Source organism: Lissotriton helveticus, chromosome 3_1 (assembly GCF_964261635.1).
Source record: "Lissotriton helveticus chromosome 3_1, aLisHel1.1, whole genome shotgun sequence".
NCBI classification, from domain to species: domain Eukaryota; kingdom Metazoa; phylum Chordata; class Amphibia; order Caudata; family Salamandridae; genus Lissotriton; species Lissotriton helveticus.
The window spans coordinates 479,686,580-479,707,262 of NC_136061.1; the positions used below are offsets into that span (position 1 = coordinate 479,686,580).

The 20,683-nt window shown below is 47.2% G+C and overlaps 1 long non-coding RNA gene across 1 annotated transcript in view; it reads left to right on the top strand.

Moving 5' to 3' along the window:
* LOC144822622 (uncharacterized) overlaps positions 1-20,683 on the top strand; it is a 755,115-nt gene that overhangs the window by 668,375 nt on the left and 66,057 nt on the right. The gene's annotated exons all lie outside the window — the stretch shown is intronic.

Sequence of the window (20,683 nt, forward strand, 5' to 3'; positions counted from 1 at the left end):
ACCTATCGGAGGTCGGACTGTGGAAAAAAACTCGGAGAAAAAGGACCATCAGGAAAGGGCTGAGAGGCAGGTGCATTCCCGGGCCCCTGGGGGCCCCGGCGGGCGGGCCCGGGTGCTGCCTGGCCCCGTCTCAGCATGGCCAGACCTCGCGGGGGCCTGCCTGAGCAAACTCGGAGGAAAAGGCCCATCGGCAAGGGGGCTAAGCAGCAGGTGCGTACCCAGGCCCCTGGGGGCCCCGGCGGGAGGGCCCGGGTCCTGCCTTCCCCTGATTCAGAATCGCCAGACCACACGGAGGTCTGACTGACCCTCTCCCTAGTAATCCGGAGGAAAATTACCCCCCTTTCTTGTAATCCGTGCACTAGAGGTGACAGAGGGGACCCAAGGCGCGAAAGTACCCGACCTCCTGGAGCCCTCGCTGGGATCCGGGAGGCAAATGGCACCTCATCGGGACTTCCAGGGAAGTTCGGCCATCTGGTCGCCCCCATTGGAAAGCATTGCGGGTGACCAGATGGCCGAGGCGATCCGGGCGACCAGATGGCCGAGGGGAGAGGGGCGACCAGATGGCCGAGGGGATACGGGCGACCAGATGGCCGAGGGGATCCGGGCGACCAGATGGCCGGGCACGAAAGGGACGCCATCTGGTCGCCCCGTGCCCCGACGAAGGAGGGAGCGGGCGCCCTGGGGCATGGCGGGCCGGAGGCCCGGGGCCCCAGCCGGGCCACAGCCATGGAGGCTGCCAGGGGCCGGCGGGCCCTCCGACCCGGGGCCCGCTTACACCTTGACAATCAGGGGAGGCCTGCAAGGGACCGACGGACCCCTGTCCTGGGCCCTGGGTGGAGCGGCAGCCCGGGGGACCGGGCCCAGGGCCGGAGCGCCCGACCCGGGGCCCCGACCGGGCCCCTGGACCCAGCCCGAGGCTCCCAGGCCCGGAGGCGCAGGGGAAGCCTCCCCGGGCCCGCCGGACCCCGTCCCCGGCACCCTGCCCCGCGGCAGGACCCAGGACGGAGCCCGGGGTGGGGAGGCCACCCTCCCCGGGGCCCTCAGGGGCCCCGGGTGGGGCTCCTGAACCCAGCCAAGCACGGGGAGGCTCCCCGGGCACCACGGAACCCCGTCCCGGGACTTTGCCAGTGCAGCAGGCCGGGGGTCAGGGCCCGGGGCCGGAGCAACCCACCCGGGGCCCGGCCGGGCCCCTGGACCCAGCCGTGGCTCCCAAGCCCGGAGGTGCATGGGACGCCTCCCTGGTCTCTCCGGACCCCGTCCCGGGCACCCTGCCACGCAGCAGGACCAAGGACAGAGCCCGGGGTGGGGAGGCCGCCCTCCCCGGGCCCTCAGGGGCCCTAGCCACTGCTCCTGAACCCAGCCAAGCAAGGGGAGGCTCCCCGGGCACATCGGAACCCCTTCCCGGGACCTTGGCAGTGCGGCAGGCTGGGAGACAGGGCCCAGGGCCGGAGCACCCGACCCGGGGCCCGGCCGGGCCCCTGGACGCAGCCGGGGCTCCCAAGCCCGGAGGTGCATGGGACGCCTCCCCGGTCCCTCCGGACCCCGTCCCGGGCACCCTGCCGTGCAGCAGGACCAAGGACGGAGCCCGGGGTGGGGAGGCCGCCCTCCCCGGGCCCTCAGGGGCCCTAGTCACTGCTCCTGAACCCAGCCAAGCAAGGGGAGGCTCCCCGGGCACACCGGAACCCCTTCCCGGGCCCTTGGCAGTGCGGCAGGCTGGGAGACAGGGCCCAGGGCCGGGCACCCGACCCGGGGCCCGGCCGGGCCCCTGGACGCAGCCGGGGCTCCCAAGCCCGGAGGTGCATGGGACGCCTCCCCGGTCCCTCCGGACCCCGTCCCGGGCACCCTGCCACGCAGCAGGACCAAGGACAGAGCCCGGGGTGGGGAGGCCGCCCTCCCCGGGCCCTCAGGGGCCCTAGCCACTGCTCTTGAACCCAGCCAAGCAAGGGGAGGCTCCCCGGGCACATCGGAACCCCTTCCCGGGCCCTTGGCAGTGCGGCAGGCTGGGAGACAGGGCCCAGGGCCGTGGCACCCGACCCGGGGCCCGGCCGGGCCCCTGGACCCAGCCTGGGCTCCCAAGCCCGGAGGCGCAGGGGAAGCCTCCCCGGGCCCTCCAGGACCCCGTCCCGGGCACCCTGCCACGCAGCAGGACCAAGGACAGCGCCCGGGATGGGGAGGCCGCCCTCCCCTGGACCTCAGGCCTCAGGCCTTCCATGTAAGCCCGGCAATCTGGTCGCCCCATTGGAAAGCATTGCGCGCTACTATTGCAAACACATTATCTACCGGACTTGCTCTAGATGGCGCTCCAACATAAGGAATGTACCAACACCTTCCCTACTGGAATCGTGACGAGCTGGAGCCGTCTGTAGCACTGAAGGGGCTAGACTGGGTCTTACGGATATTTTTGACTGGATGACTGTAAACCAGTTAAAACTTAACGGAGATAAGACGGAGGTTCTTATCTTAGGATAACATAAAGATCTTTGGAACTCCACCCATTGGCCAACTCAAATGGGAAATCTCTCAATTCCGACCAGTCATGTTTGTAATCTTGGGGTGATTGTGGACAGTACTTTATCTATGAACCAACAAACTAGCAAAGTAGCAACCCTATGTATCACCATCTTGTACTGGCTGAAGAAAATTCTGTGGATGCTATCTGTTTCTACCCAAAAGACCTTAGTCAATGCGCTCATAACATCACGACTTGACTACGGCAACATCCTCTACCTTGGGTCAAACAAGGCCATGGTACGAAGATTACAGTTGATACAAAATTCTGTGGCCAGTCTGCTCTGTAAGGTTTCTAAAACATTTAGCATTTCTGGCCATCTACGTGACCTACATTGGCTCAGGGTGGAGAATCGAATTAAATTTAAAGCCCTGAGCTATATGTTCAAGATAAAAGCCGGTACTGCTCCTAAATACCTCCAAGCATTAATGCACCCATATGTACCCACATGTCATCTACTATCCCAAACTGCGGCTAATTTCCGTGTACCGAGGTTTAAACTTTCTAGAGTGGGTGGGAGATCTTTCTCCTATTTAGGTCCATCTATCTGGAATACACTTCCCACCTTCATACAGGAAGAAACAAACTGTGTGTGTTTCCGGAAAAATGTTAAGACATTGCTATTTGACCAGTAACATCTACAATAGTTTCTGTTCTGCTGTTTTGCTCCATCATTGGCGCCGGGAAATCCTTTTTGGGTAGCTGTGTACCTTATAAACTTAACAAATAAATAAATAAATATATATATAATACATATTTAAATTTCAAACTAAACCACATTCACTGGATGATTTCATCAGTGATGTAATTTGAGATGTCATCAATTTTTCATGAAGTTCTGCTCTGTGTACTACAACCATCGCCAAGACGCCTTGGCATTCGAGCGCCGAACAAGTAACAACTCAACTCAACTGACCATGTCATGAATGATGTAATATGTGACATCATCAGCAGTGCATTGCGGGTGTGCGGGTTATAGTTAGCAGAACTAACTATAACGGAGGAATTTCTATGGTTTTGCACGAGTGAAATGTCCAGCTAACTGTAACACCCCTGAAACCTATGTTTTTTCTGTAAATTTCTAAGGTTTTTTAAATGCTAATTTCTAACTATAACGTCTCTGAAACCTATGGTTTTTTTCAGTGAATATCAATAGTTTAAAAAATGTTAATTCCTAACTATAACATGTCTGAAACCTACAGTTTTTCAGTGAATTTCAAAGGTTTTTAAATGGTAATTCCTAACTATAACAGGCCTCAAATCTGTGTTTTTTTTAGTGAATTTCAAAGAATTTTTTAATAATAATTTTTAAATATATTTATTGTTCTATTTTTTATATTCTTTAACTGCATGTTTTAATCTACTTATTAGATATGCACACACAGTGTGATTTTAGACAAATAACAGTATCCCTTGCATTTTACTAAAAGGATTACTACATGCTACTGAAAGAGTCACTATGGGATTGCAAGAGCACTCACAGGGTGTTTGATGGAGTGTATGGATACTAACTGGGGAATTGTAGGCCTGAAACACAAGTGTGAAGGTGGTTAGACTACTACATGCATAGTGCAAAGGAGTTTGAAGCACTGCATGTCCTAAAGCCTGGCTCACTGCATCAGTACATGTACTTATGTGTCTGCAAACACATCAAGCAACCAAATGATTCTCTCTCAATTTTCCCAAATGCACACTGACTCACAGTGTGATTCTAGACAAATACCAGTATCCCTTGAACTTTAGCAAAAACATTTACCATTTACTAGTGTGGAACAGCTGACATAACTACACACATTCCACATATTTTAGAAATGCACTGTACTGTTGACCAAAACTTGGCAACAGCATAGGTTTTTGACCAGTTATCTATCTGCAAACACATGAAGTACCCACAGGCTTCTATCACAACAGTTCCCAAATGTACACAAACTCACAGTGTGATTCTAGACAACCAAGACTATTTATTTATTTATTTATTTTGCAGAGTTTTATATAGCGCGAACTAGACCCGAACCGAATCAGGTATCAGAGCGCTTTACATTGCACCAGTTACGTTACATGAGGACACACTTTCATTTTTTTTAGGCACAGGGAGATTAAGTGATTTGCCCAGAATCACAGGACGTTTTTGGCATAGTTACCGAGACTCGAACCCAGATCCCCAGGTCCAAGGTCGAGCGCCTTAGCCATTAGGCCAACCCCTCTCTCCCTTGGACTTCATCAAAACACATTGACTGATCTACAAAAACTAAGGTGACAGCACACATTTCACATATTTCATTACTGCATTTCAATGTTAAAGCCTAACTCATTTCCAAATACATAAGCAATGTCTAATTTCTAGTTCTACCAAAACTTAACAAGAAAGGTTTTTAAGCACTTACATGTCTGCAAACACATCAAGCAATGAAATGCTTCTCTACCAATTTCCCTTAATGCACACTGACTCACAGTGTGATTCTAGACAAATAACTGCATCCCTTGCACTTTAACAAAAAACATTTAGTACTCTGGAACAGGTGACATACCTGCACACATTCCACACATTTTAGAAATGCAGTGTACTGTGGAAACCTTACTTATTTTCAAATACATAAACAATAACTGCTTTCAAATTCTACCAAAACTTGGCAACAGCATACGTTTTTAACCAGTTATATATCTGCAAAAACATGAAACACCCACAGGCTTCTCTCGCAACAGTTCCCATATGTACACTGACTCACAGTGTGATTCTCGACAAATAACAGTATCCCTTGCACTTTACCAAACAACATTTAGTACTCTGGAACATGTAACATGAATGCACACATTTCACATATTTTAGAACACAGTCTCACAATGTGACTCTAAACATGCAAGACTACTCCCTGGACTTTACCAAGAGAAACACATTAATCTTATTAAAAACTGACACACCAAATACAACCTCTCACAAAATAAAAAGTTACCTTTCAAACTAATTTGTAGATTAAGAAGTATGTCAGTCATACACCAGATTTTCATATACAAATCTCTGTACTGTGCACCTTTTATCTAAACCAAAAAAATGGCAAGCTTTCCCTCTCATTCTGCACATATATTCATGAAAATATCAAATCACGTTGCTTCCCACATTAATTCAAAAGCTAACACACATTTCTATTGGTTACACATTTCATCCCTTTCCAAGTGACACAAATTTGAACCCTACCCCAAGCTGCTCACTGCCTGTTAACATAGAAACAGTTCATGGAACACATAACTGAACTCATAGGTCACAAGTTCACCACACAATGTTGGTAATCCAAACAGCAAGTGTGCTTGACTTTTCAAAATACCAGCGTTTCCTATGTAATGTTCCTTTCAAATACTTTTTCTAAACCAATTAAAAACATGCTTTTAAAAAACAGAAACATGCACCCTACTTTTCAGACTAGAATGTTTTTAAACAGCCAATCATTTCTTTTCTTTTTTGAAAACTGCGTCTTATCCACCATTTTAGAAAAATCTCACTTCTCAAACTGCCATTTCACATACAGAAGCCATCTGAGTGCATCCTGACCTCCCTTCAAGATGCTTAGAGTGTGGATTGTGGGACACAGCTATATTTTCTGGAGCCAAAGGTATGCAGAAAACAGAAACATGAACAAAGACCTAGCTTTACCAAATGTAGATATTAAATGGATTGGACAGAGAGGGTTAAAGTGGCTCCAATTGATCCCATTGTATAAATCTTATTTGCATCTCCAACACCCTGACCTCATAATTGTGCACTTTGGTGGCAATGACCTAGGCACTTTCACTGGGGTAGGTCAGGAAATGCTTATAAAGGACACCTTTACAAAATTGATGTCACTTTTCCCCCAAACTGCCTTTGTCTATTCTAACATATGCCAAAGGCAGAAACGGAACTGGTCCAATTAATTTTGTCAAAAGATTGAGAAAGCTAGGAAACATGTTAATAAATCTCTTTCTGCTTTTCTCCGACATTATAGAATGAGGTCCATTTACCATAACAATCTGCGTTTCAATATGGATGGCATCTATAGGAGAGATGGTGTACATTCATAAACGGAGGTCCCCTCACCTCAAATTTAAAAGGGGTCCCTAGCGGCACAATTTACTCCGGTGTCCTAAGTGGCACAAATTACGATGGTGTCCCCCACGGCACGTCTTACATGGGTGTCCCTAGCGGCACAAAAGACCGGTGTGCTCATTATATTACAGACTCTGATTCAGAAAATGAGGATATCTTACTTGACCCAGCGGATGAATTTGTCCATGATTTGGACAGTGATAAGGACCTTGATTTTACCAAAGAGCTCAATGATGACTCACCATCCTCATCTAAAGATGTCTTCACGACATACTGGGACCATTAGCCAGAATCCTAGATTCCACAGAAGACAGCCACATCAATGGGACCCATCTCAACACCAATCTCATCAGGGGATGGAGCCAGAGAGCATTAATTCTACTGGGTAATGCCAACGCTAGCATTAATGCAGAAAGACAAAGAGTCGTTTCGTTTTGACTAAAATAAATCCCAAACTAACTGACATGGCGGATAAAGAACCCTGGCAAAACCCAAAAGGTTTACTCTTTAAATCATCTATGATAGATTGGACTCACACACCTTTACAAACTTTTTTCCCAAGAGACATGCCTCTCTCTCCAGAGCAACCAACCAAAAATAATAGAGAAGGGGATCTCCTCTATGCTTCAGAATGGAGACATAATAGAGGTCTCATTAGAACTTTTAAGTTTTATAATCACACTCTTTCTTGTAAAAAAGAAAGACAAAGTTTGGAGACCTGTCATAAACTTTAGCGAACTAAACAAATATTTGATTTACAGACACTTCAAGATGGAGGGCATCCATCTCTTGAGGATTTTACCTTTAGAGGGAGACTGGCTAATCAAAGTAGACCTAAAGGATGCTTACTTCACCATTCCTATGACCGAATCCCACCAACCCTTTCTTAAATTTGTCTAGGAAAAATCACCTTTACCAATTTCAGGCTCTCCCCTTCAGACTCTCCTCTGCCCCTTGGTGCTTCACCAAGGTCATGAGAGCTGTTGCCTCATCTCTAATAATAAGGGGCATTTGTTTAATCATTCACTTAGACAACATTCTTATAATGTCTCAAGAGCCTTCACAACTAGCCAAAGTCCTGAAGACTGTGATGGATCTCCTAGAAAGTTTAGGTTTCATCATAAACAAAGATAAATCAATGCTGTCCCCTTCCAGATCTCTGGAGTTCCTAGGTTTCACAGTAGATACATCGAAATGTCTCCTTTTACTACCTTCAAAAAAGATTACCAAAATCAGGAACGAAATAAGACACGTCCTGAAACAGCAAGACTTATCTCTGAGAGAGCTAGCCAGGATTCTGGGTATCCTCTCCTCCTCCATCCAAGCCATCTTTCCCGGTCCCCTCAACTATCGGGTAAAGGCGAGAGCCCTAAGAACTGGCCTCTTGTACGGAGGTCGGATCTGTCTGGATCAAGAAGCCAAATCGGAACTAGCCTGGTGGTTCGATAACCCAGACGCTTGGAATGGAAAAGCAATCTTTGGTTCAAAACCAGAGTTTGTTTTACAATTAGATGCGAACATTCATGGCTGGGGAGCTTGTCGTCTCAATCAGAACACTGGTGGTATCTGGTCACAAGAGGACTCATCTCACCACATAAATTATTTAGAACTAACAGCTGGGCTTTACGCCCGCATGAGCGCACCAAATCTGCGGACCTCTCGAATCTAGCAAAGAAACTTTGGATGTTCTGTCGGGAACATAAGATCGCTCTTCTTTCTGGAACATAAGATTGCTCTCAAAGCGGAATACTCTGCAGATTCTATTTAACTCAAGATTCCTGTTAGATCACAGCAATTGGAAACTGAATGCATCCGTGTTCAATACGCTAATCAAGATCTGGGGCCCTCTAGAGATAGACTTATTTGCAAGCAGACTAACCTTTGAACTGGAGAACAACTTCAGCTGGATGTCCAACCCGGGTGCTCTAGCAGTCAACGCCCTACTACAATCTTGGAAAGGAGCCAAGGTGTACGCATTCCCTCCCTGTGCCTTTGATAGAGCGCGCAGGTCACCCGACTATAATTTTACCATATGCACACTTGGGCCCATAATTCAATTCACCATACTTACTTTATCGGGTAACCTACACTCTGCTACCAGCAATTAATTCTAACTGTTTCCTATATCCTTAACTTACCAATCAATGTCACTGGTACCTATGACCACAGTGGATCAGGGAGCTAGCTGAAAAGATAAGCAGTCTAAAATAACATTTATAACATTTGCACTCTTTAACATAACCACGGACTCAAGAAGTTTTGAAAACCTTTATCTATTCTTCTTCAAGGGTTGAAAGCATAAGGTTTACAGCAAGCAAACTATCGATAACCAAAATCATGAAAAGAGTATAACTATGCAGAAAATAGATTATGCCAACCATTTAGAAGTCTAAAGGGCGTAAGAACAGGGAACATGCTAAAAAAAAAAAGAACTTCCGGAACTCTCAGAAATTAGACTTAATGTGGTGTTTCTAAAGACGGGAAAAATGAGGAACATGCTAGAGATCAAACATTGAGTACTACTAGAAAGGTGGATAAGGAAAAGGAACTAAATTTTAATGACAACAATTGAAGTAACCATGTAGCTATAGGGATGGTAAGAAATGGAACATGCTAATAATTCGGAGCAACCACTTTACTTCGGTTAAAGGAGGGTAAAGAAAAGGATTATCTATATTTCATGAACAGTATTTAGCCATTGAGGGGTGAGAAGAAATGGAACGTGCTAATAAACAGCTAAAATATAAGACTTTATTATTTGTCCGGAAAGGGGGGGTAAGAGAAAGGAACAATGTGCAAATAAGACTTTAGCTGTGTCAGGAAAGGAAAGAAAAGAACTCAAGTGTGTTTCCCTCAAATATTTATATTTACTTAGAACGGTGTGGAGACAAACCCTGGCCACGGGTCAGTTAAGGACAGAAGAAACCCCAAGGAATGCAGTTGCCCGTAGGCCAGCAGGTGCAGTATGGAAACCAGGACAGGAAAACCAGATTTGGATCAGGACACGACCACCAAAGTTGAGACCAGCACCCGCAGTTCAGTTGCAACACCTGCGCTACTCCCTCTCTGCAGCTATCAGTCAGAACCCCGATTGGGTTATCGAATTTCCCAGCAAAGTGCTTCACCAGCACTTAGGTTCCCAAAACCCCGATTGGGTCTGTGAGTCTGTCTGACAAAGTGCTCCGCAGCACATCTATTCTCGATCAGCTCATGAGTGCGTTGGGTCAGTGACAGATCCGCTATTCGGACAAGTCAGACAATTTCTCTAGCTAAACCTAGGCTAGTTATACTGTTTTTCAGGTCAGTGTACCACCCCCCAAATGTTGCAAGTGTAAGGATCCCCAATTTCGATTGGACAAAGGAAAAGGACAGGTCATCACACCACCTAAGATTTGAGCTTTCTCAGGCTCCTCATTAGAATTTTCATACATGCCCATTGAATTTTGGGTTCTCATGACATATGCTTTATACATAACAATGGTGAATTTAACATTGTATACATTGTATTAGTTTTAGTACAGTTCAGCCTCTTTGACTAGGTGAGAGTCTTCTTCCCAGGTGCATCTTGGCTGGAGTTGCCATCTGGCAAAGTTCCGAGGGTCATTGCTGTGGAGACTCGCAGATCTCGCGCAGACTCAGTTTAAGCAAGATGGAGTGCAGCAAGGGACAACAGGCCATATTTCGTAATGTATCATGAAATGGAAAAGAAACAGTTTTAGAACACAGAAAAAATGAATACACTGTATACCATGAACTTCTACCCTATACCCATTACTGTATAATAAACTATAGCATTAGGAGTTAGCAAAACAAACAGTATAGCAAAGACAGCAATGCAAGCTTCTGGCATGTGAGAACACAAAGCAGCCATTTTAGCTCTAATGCGCAGATGCGAACAGATTCCCTCCAGAACTGCGAATACGTCACATCACATGGGTATGACCGATGCATGCACAGTAGAAATTCCCACGTAGCAGCAGCCATTTTAGGTTGCAAGCATATTAGGATTAGTAAACCCATAAACAAGCTTCTCACGGACACCCAAAATTGTTGGAAAAGGGCAAATTATATGACACACATATTGATTAGTTAATTAATCTTTACTTGAGGTTCATGAATTCAAGCAAGTCGCTTTACGTGCGAATCCTTGCTCCATCACCATGATTCAGAGAGCTCTTCGATAGTGAGACAGGATCAGTGCTTCCCTGTCATAATAACTCCCTTTTGGCCATCCCAAGCATGGTTCCTCACCACTCTAGAACTAGCTTGCAACCCCCGTCTTAATTCCTACCCTAGAGAATCTCCCTCCAGACGTAGACAGAGGAGTTCACCTCCTAATTCAGAACAGGAGTTTAACCCTTCTTGCCTGGAGAGTGTCAGGAGATCCAATGAAATCGCAGGACTTTCGGCGACGGCTGCAACTCTCCTCAGAGAGTCTTGGGCCCCAGGCACTCACTACAGCTATAACAACATATGGATAATCTGGGTACGTTGGTGACGGGAAAGGAACCTGGATTCCTTGGAAGCACCTATTGTTGACATAGTTAACTTCCTTGTTAAACAATTTGATAAAGGCCTCAGCTATAGATATGGTATTTCTGCTGGTCATGTCCTTGTCAATGGTAAAACGGTTGGTAAAAATGTCATTGTTTGTAGAGTGATGAAAGGCATTCGTTTAAGAAGACCACCTAAACCTAAATATGAAAGTCTTTGGGATATCAAACTAATCCTTGATCTTTTCAATAACTGGCCTGTTAATACTCTCCTCAATAAAAATAAAACTTTTCCATTAAGCTGGCTACTCTACTATGCCGATGTCAAAGAACTGGAGATTAGGAATAGATCTTTTAACGTGTTCAGAGTCAAATTTGAGATTTATATAAGAACAAAGACTATGTTGATTCAATTTTTTCCCACGTTTTGATTTATGTCCAAAACTTTGCATTGTAGACTACATGAGAGAGTGTGATCGCACAATGTTTGCTCTTCGCCCTCAGGATGTTAACCAATTACTTATATCCTTTGTTAAACCCCACAAAGGCATAACCTTGAACGCTATTACTAGATAGGTTAAGACTGTTATGAGTTCAGCAGGTATTGACTTAAAGAAATTTCAAGCTCACTCCCTTAGAGGGGTGCTATGGTCAGTAAATCTCTCTGGTCTAGAGGTAAGTTGGACGACATTCTCAAAACTGCTGACTGATCAAATGCTAGCACTTTTGCACGTCATTATTGCAAACTTATTGAACATATGACTGATGTTGTTTTACAAAGCTACCAACATGCATAATGTAGCCTCCCTTCTTGTAATGAAATTGCGACTCTCATATTAACATGAATGGAGAATCTGGATTTCATTAAAGGCATGGAGGCTGGCATTATCCCTCCCATCTCACCCCTTGGTGGTCTTACAATGATGTAATGGTGTTTTTGTTACAGTTTATTACTGTACTTTTTATTAACAGTACTTGTTTCGTCTCGTTTTCCTTTTAGCTTGATAAGCTTGACACTATTTTTTACATTCAAGGAATATTTACTTCTTTCTCTTTTTAGGTAACTCTCCTTAACTGTGTGTCGTCTGGCCTTTGGTTTTACCTTTGTTCTTCCTTCTCCTTCATCCTGCTCATCAGAAGATCATTTTGATGTTTCAAGTTTCATGAACTTATTTTCCTCCACATTTAAAAGAGGCAGATTGTTAATGGCTCATGCCTTTCATGTGTTGCTATTGTCCTATTCTGGAACCTTTTAATATTGTGATGTAAGCGGCTGCTTGGACTGCATTAAAGGAATAATGCATAATGTCAGCCTCCGTGTCTTTAATGAAATCCAGATTCTCTAGTCATGTTAATATGAGAATCGAAATTTCATACCCAGATTTAAACCAGGCTCTGCCCGTATTCATTTTGAATCTGTTTCAGGACATCTGGTATAACCGCTATTGACGGAACACCATGTGTTTTTTTTTGTAGATTTCAGCAAAGACTGTACCCCAAGTGTCGCAGTCCTCCAGGTGTGGTGCGATTCCCATTGGTAAACAGATTGTTAAAATTCTGTGTTTCTCATGAGGGGTAATATCAGGAAATACTGCCTTGATCTGAGTAATTGTTTGAGCTATCCAGAATGGAATTTGTTCCCTTTTTGCGGGCAATTCACCAATGAGTGATTGTATAGTCTGTGATGTGATTTTATTCGTGTTCCCCTGGTGAGGGGTTTGTTGTGGAATCCTGATAGGATGTTGTACTGTTAGAGTCCGCATGACATATTGAACCAATTGTCTATGTATTTTAATTAGTTGTTTTAGTTGAACTAACAGTTCCGCACCTGACATTTCTTCAATGGCAGGGTGTTGGGTATAGCTGGCTAGTACCGGCCATGTTGCTCCTGGTCTACCTAGTGGACTGAGCCTGGTAATGTGATTTTGATGTTCTAGGGCGCCTTTAAACCAGAGCACATGCTCTTGGTGGGTTAGTGGAATTTTAACATTCTCGAAAGGAGTGTATTCCGTTGGAGCTTCCTCTTCTTTGCAGAAGTGAAACATATGTGTTACTGAATTTGCTTCAGGGAAGAAAATCCATGAATAGAATACCTCTGTCTGCCGATATTCATGTGCCTCTATGACAAAAATCACCCTACCATCTCTTGGTGATAGGCCATTTGCTGTAAGTTTTATAGTGATGGCTTTCCTTAAATTTTACGGGATGATTATAGCATCCGGGTCAATTTGTTGGAAACCGGTAACGTCCAAGCCCGGTAGGGCTGCAGTTCCTGCAGCTCCACCATTCTCTTCGTCATTCATTTGGTTGACTGAAAGTTTGCAGAGCAAGTTTCAAGGAAACAAAGATAAGGTGCACAATATTTTGGAACACTGAATCCTTCAACGTTGAATTTGAATTTGAATTTGAAAGGATTTGTATAGCGCTCGTGCACCTGGCGGTTTCTTGGCGCTTACTGGCAACAGCTACTCAGCGGCGCGGGCCGAGGAGAGAGGAGAACATTCAGGATGAGAAGGCTTGGGTGAAGAGGAGAGTCTTGAGGTCTCTACGGAATTGGGGGTACTGGGTACAGGTTCTGAGGGCCAAAGGGAGAGAGTTCCAGAAGGCTGGACCTGTGGTAGCAAATTTTGAACCACCCCACTTCTTCCGTTTGAAGCGGGGAACCAGAAGGAGGTGGTGAAAAGAGGATCGAAGGTCTCGTGAGGGGGTGTAGGGTTGAATGGCCAAGTTAATGAAAGAAGGGGCAGAACCTGTCCGGGCTTTAAAAATGGTGCAACCGAGCTTGAATAAGACTCGTTGCCGGACCGGGAGCCAGTGCAGGGAAAAAAGAAGAGGGGTTACGTGGTGTGACTTAGAAAGGTTAAAAACCAGCCTAGCGGCCTGGTTTTGAACAAGCTGAAGACGTCTCATGAGGTAGTCGGGCATGCCATGAAAAAGAATATTGCCATAATCTAGGCGAGATGTTATCATGGCTAGAAGAATTAGTTTGAGCGCGTCTGGGGCGAAAAATCGAGAGACTCTGCGGATAGTCCTGAGTGAAAGAAAAGCTGAGGAAACCACAGCAGCAACTTGAGAATGCAAAGAGAGTTCGTTGTTGATTTTGAATCCAAGGGTTTTAGCAGAGGATACAGGAGTGGGGGGGGAACCTAGTGAAGGGGGCCAGAAGGAGGGGGTCCAGGGACTGGAACAACCACCCGTCAACACCAACTCCGTTTTATCGGGGTTGAGCTTCAGGTGGTTGAAGTTCATCCAGTCCTGGATGAAGGTCATAGTGGACTGAACATTGGACATAGACTCCGGGGTAGAGGAGAGGGAAAAAATGAGCTGGAGATCGTCTGCGTAGTTATACACAGAGACCTCCCGCTGCTGTAAAGCAAAAATAAGGGGGGCAATGTAGAGGTTAAATAAAAGGGGAGATAGAGAAGAACCCTGGGGGACACCACAGTGAATGGGTTTGAGTTCCGCAGAGAACTCTCCCAGACGAACCGCTTGAGTCCGGCCGCTCAAAAAGGAGGATAACCATAGTAGGGCTGTTCCTCTGATTCCCGCCGCTTCGACACGTGAAAGTAAGATGGTATGATCCACCGTGTCGAATGCGGCGGAGAGGTCTAGAAGGATCAAGGCCTGGTGTTGATTGGTATCCATTCCTTGTCGGAGATTGTCCAAAACCGATGTTATCACCGACTCAGTTGAGTGGGCCGGGCGGAATCCGGCCTGTCTTGGGGCCAGCACACCATGGCTTTCCACGAACTCGCTCAGGGTTTTTGCCACATGCCGTTCCAATACCTTAGCCAGGTAAGGCAAAAGGGAGATCGGGCGGAAGTTAGCTGGATCGGAGGGATCCGCGCCGGTTTTTTTTAGGATCGGAACGATCACTGCCGATTTAAGTACCGGGGTAACAATGCCCTGAGCCAGCGAGCTGTTTAGAAGCACTAAAGGCGGAGAGGGGCAGTAAGTGAAAATCTGCTTTAAGATGAAGGCGGGGCAAGGGTCCCGTGGGGAGCCAGACTTGACCAGCGGGAGAATGGAAAGAAATGAGTCGGTCGAGAGGGGGGGGATTGAGTCCAGATGGGCAATAGCTGGAGGACGGCGGGGGTCAGTGAAGGTCTGGGATGGAGAAGAAATTTTATCTTTGATCTTATTGATTTTGTCCAGAAAAAAATGGTTAAGCGAGTCACATAATGTTTGAGAGGGTGATGGTTTAAGTGACGCTCTATCAGAGAAGGCAAGATCCTGGATGATAGAAAAAATTTCTCTTGGCCGATTCTCCGCGAGTTGGATTTTAGAGGAGAAGTAGTTTTTCTTTGTGTCAAGTATGGCTTTTTTGTATTGAGTGAGGAGTTCAGTATAATGGTTTTTAGCAGTAGGGCAGTAGTTCCGTCTCCATTGTCGTTCTGCTTGGCGGAGAGTGAGTTTTTTGATCTTTAGGTCGTCTGAGAACCAGCGGTTTGCATCTTTGGGGCGTTTGGTTGTGATGCGTTTTAGAGGAGCAATGGCATCGCACCCGACCCGGAGCCAGTTGGTAATAGCTTCTGCCTGCCCAGAGGAAGGCAACGCGGTCAGATCAGGGCTAGAGGAAGAGAGGAGATTTGATAGAGCTTTGATGTCGACCCGATTCCATGACCGCGCCCAGACATTCCTAGCAGAAGTGGGCTTGAGTGATGGAACAGGGGATAGGGAAAAGGTGATTAGTGAGTGATCTGACCATGAACATGGAGAGATCAAAAGGGAATTGACCGGGCAGTCGCGTTGCCAGATTTGGTCCAGGATATGTCCCAACCTATGTGTGGGGGTATTGACAACCGATGTAAAGTTGAGCGACAGAAGAGATTCTGAGAACTCCTTGGACGTGGCGCATTCCGCGGGGTCGGAAGGCCAGAAATTGAAATCTCCCAGGACCATGATGGAGGCATGGTTAACAACCAAGGTCGCCATTAGGTCTTGAAAGCTGGGGAGAAAAGTTAGGGGGGAAGACGGGGGTCTGTACACAAGGACACAAGTTAGCGGGGGGGTGAAAGAAAGAGAGCGAACCACTAGGCAGTCTGAGGTTCCCATGGAAGGGGAGACCAGAGGCTGAAAAGTGAGTTCCTTGCGGGCGATCAGAGCGACCCCTCCACCGGGCCTGCTAGAGGAGCGGTCTGCTCGAATAGCATAATAGGCCGGGGGGAGTATCGCTAACAGGGCGGGGAGGGAGCTATCCGAGAGCCAGGTCTCGGTAAGAAACAATAAATCTGGTTTATGGGAGTCAAGCAGAGTGAAAAGATCGAGCTGGTGTTTGACTGCCGATCTTGTATTTAGATATATAACAGTGATTGCTGTGGGGGAAGGGGCCTCGGGATGGGTGTTGGTATAGACTTGATTCTGCGTAGTTAGTAGTCCAAGAGTGGAGATGCGAGCTAATGTATCGGCCGGTAATGTCCACTTGCCCTGGAGGGTAGTGAGTTGCGCCTGAGAGTATTGGATGGGGCCAGCAAGGTGCATGGCCTCTGGTCTCGGTCGGTCGCGGACGGGCGCAGACGGGCTTTCCTTAGGCGCGCCTTCGGCGCGCAATCGTCGCGCCCGCTGCGCTCGTCCGCTGCGCTTCCTGGGGAGGCACATACTTGTAGAAAGGTGAGTAGGAGGGCGGTGGGCGTGGCCTCCCAGGGGGGCGTGGCCTGCCGGTGGTTCGAGGCGCTGGCGTTTTACACGCCGTTTAGAATTTGTCAAGGGCTCCGCTTGTCTAAATCAGCGGTTTCAGGTGAGTGCAGTCAAATTTTAAAACAAGTAAATAACACAGTTTAACAATTTTAAAAGTTGCTCTCTCCCGGCTAGTCGCCTCAGGAGCAGCGTGTTCACAGATGGGAGCGCTTGTGATCAGCGTCCCTCTTGTACTGTGGGCGGTGGGCGTGGCCTCCCAGGGGGGCGTGGCCTGCCGGTGGTTCGAGGCGCTGGCGTTTTACACGCCGTTTAGAATTTGTCAAGGGCTCCGCTTGTCTAAATCAGCGGTTTCAGGTGAGTGCAGTCAAATTTTAAAACAAGTAAATAACACAGTTTAACAATTTTAAAAGTTGCTCTCTCCCGGCTAGTCGCCTCAGGAGCAGCGTGTTCACAGATGGGAGCGCTTGTGATCAGCGTCCCTCTTGTACTGTGGGCGGTGGGCGTGGCCTCCCAGGGGGGCGTGGCCTGCCGGTGGTTCGAGGCGCTGGCGTTTTACACGCCGTTTAGAATTTGTCAAGGGCTCCGCTTGTCTAAATCAGCGGTTTCAGGTGAGTGCAGTCAAATTTTAAAACAAGTAAATAACACAGTTTAACAATTTTAAAAGTTGCTCTCTCCCGGCTAGTCGCCTCAGGAGCAGCGTGTTCACAGATGGGAGCGCTTGTGATCAGCGTCCCTCTTGTACTGTGGGCGGTGGGCGTGGCCTCCCAGGGGGGCGTGGCCTGCCGGTGGTTCGAGGCGCTGGCGTTTTACACGCCGTTTAGAATTTGTCAAGGGCTCCGCTTGTCTAAATCAGCGGTTTCTGGTGAGTGCAGTCAAATTTTAAAACAAGTAAATAACACAGTTTAACAATTTTAAAAGTTGCTCTCTCCCGGCTAGTCGCCTCAGGAGCAGCGTGTTCACAGATGGGAGCGCTTGTGATCAGCGTCCCTCTTGTACTGTGGGCGGTGGGCGTGGCCTCCCAGGGGGGCGTGGCCTGCCGGTGGTTCGAGGCGCTGGCGTTTTACACGCCGTTTAGAATTTGTCAAGGGCTCCGCTTGTCTAAATCAGCGGTTTCAGGTGAGTGCAGTCAAATTTTAAAACAAGTAAATAACACAGTTTAACAATTTTAAAAGTTGCTCTCTCCCGGCTAGTCGCCTCAGGAGCAGCGTGTTCACAGATGGGAGCGCTTGTGATCAGCGTCCCTCTTGTACTGTGGGCGGTGGGCGTGGCCTCCCAGGGGGGCGTGGCCTGCCGGTGGTTCGTTGAACAAAAACGAATACGTAGGATTTTCGTCCTACTCAGTTATGGCGGATATTTGTTCCTTTTACTTACTCCAGACATCTATTGGAGTATTTTAAGGGGAAAAGGGGTCCCTGTGAAAAGCACAACTGAGTTACTCTAGTATCTAGTATTAAATTAGTGCCTTACCAAATGTTGGGTGCCATGTAGTGTAGTTCCTATATTCCCAATAGGCTCTGCGCATTGAAATAGTATATCCTATAGTTTAGACATAGGACTGAGGTTGACTAGGTCTCTATCGAATATACTAAACTTAATTGTGAGTGCCAGCTAGCTCAGAGGTCACTCGAAACTTTCTCGAATTCACAAGACGGGATAAGTTTCTGACAACCGCATAAACATGACAACTTTGTTTCCCCAAGAATAAACGTATCTTCAGAGTCGTGGAAACAATAGATAGATATTTTACTCAGTCAATCTTGCATGCTTCGTTTCATCAGCGGTGCAGAGAAATAGAGAGATGGGCGTTTTCGATAAAAGGATTTATTGAACGGTCTTCTTTTTCATGCAAGTAAATTGAACTGCAACAATCGTAATACAGGCTGTAAAGTATAATGCGTACAGTGAGAAGAGTATTATGAAATAATACTGTAAAAGCATTGTATGGTTTCTAAACCATAGATAAATACATGCATAAATAACAAAGGCTAAAAGTACTCAACTGGTGCTTCTAAAATACGCCTACCCCAATGTACCTAACCTAAGTCTAGCACAAGGGAAGAAGTAAGTGTGGTGTAGCATAGGTTTAGTTTCTTTGCCAAGAATCTATCCAAGAATTCTCTTTAGGGTCTAATTAGCTCCGTACCTTGGTTTTAGAATGAAAGAGGTCTGGTATCTCTGTCTCGGGACTCGATTTCCCAACACCCCGCTAAGGGAGCTTGGAAACACTGGAGCTGGACTCTCAGCGAGAGAAAGGACAGCTTCTCGATCAGTGCGTCAGCTGGTGGGTCCACTTCCTTCAGCACTTGCTGTAGCGAACTGCTTCGGGCAAGTAGACAGTCGAGCTGCTCCGAACCACCGTGTCTTTGCTAGAGTAAGTGAAGGCATACTTATACCTTGAAGGTGCCTAGTTTGACGTAAAGTCGGGCATAATAACGTCGTCAAAGAACCCCAAGGGAATGGTAGTTCTTTGAAAACTCCATGAGTTCTTGGACAAATCAATATTCAAGCAAGGGTATGTCCCTGACTGCTTTAGCCGATTTTTCCAAGAAATCGTTGTGGCTTTTTGGAACGGGTGGAAGTAGTCATACCTGTATTTGGACTGCCTGGGCTATGTCTAAATATGGGTATGATTTATATGTCTATATTATGGTAATGTGAATTGTACCTATATAAGGGCATGAATCGGGAAATTTCGCTCGGATCCTAAAACGCCATACAACATAAGTAGTGGCAGCCATCTTGTGACTCGGTAGAACCGAGTCACAAGAAAACAAATGAAAAAAGAAAAGGGGCAGGGTAGAAACACACTGACTCCCTGCTGGGTGCGCGAATCTGGACAAACACATTTTTAAAAAATGTAGCAGGGGCTCCACCACTTCATTTAAATGAACCCCCGGATGGGCCAGGTTCTGGGGGCAAGCGTATAATTATATTGCGCTGGCCTGCGGGGCCTCCGCAGCCCTGGGAACTGCCACCTCTCTGGGCTATGTAAATTAGGTGTGGGAGGGCACACAGCCGTCCCGCATTCCCGTGAACTGCCACCTCCCCAGGGCTTGTTTTGTAATTATTGGGGGCCTCCGAGGCCCCCACAAGCCCTGGGGATAGCTACCCCGGGGGTTTACCTAAATTTGCAGGGGGGCCTCACGGGCCCCCCAAAACCATAGGGACCACCACCTCCCCAGGGCTTTGAAAATAGAGGGAGCACTTGATGACCCTGGGGACCGCCAGCCCCCAGGGCCGGCTCCTCCAATGTCCCAGGGAGCCCTAACGGGACATTGTTATTTGATATGACAGGGTGGAAGCACATCTCCCGCCCTGTCATAGCAAACCCTGCTTTGCTTCATTGAAGCGAGAGGAGGAAAACCTGCTCTCGCTTCAATGTAGCCTAGCAGGATTGCTTTTGGGCAAGGGGAGCTGCATGTTAGCAGCTCCCCTTGCCCAAAAGCAAGCTGGTTCCCGCAGGAGGTGGGGAGCAGGCGGGACCGTGGGGGCATTGAGGACCCCCTCATGGTCCTCAACAAAAGGCCAGGCCCCGGGGATGGGGTCCCCGGTGCCAGAAGCGTTCTAATCTATATAAATAAAAATGTAAATGTTTATTTGTTCAAAATCGCAAATCTCCGAAAGTTCTTCACCGGTTGCTTTGAAATTTTGACACAACGTTGGATTCGAATACAGGCGTGTTTTTATATACACAACGTTGGATTCCAATACGGGCGTGTCTTTAATCGAAAGGCCGAACAGATCCTATAGATTTAGTTGCTGCGCAAAAACTACAAGGGACACATAGAGACAATAGTCTACATAGATTAGGATGGACAGTTGGTTTCAGGATGGCAGTCCGGGAAGCGGGTGGAGGGAGGAGGTAGAAGTTGCTTCACTTTGCAACATTAAGAAAGGACGCATAGAGACAATAGTCTACATATATTAGGATGGACAGTTGATGTCAGAATGGCAGACCGGGAAGTT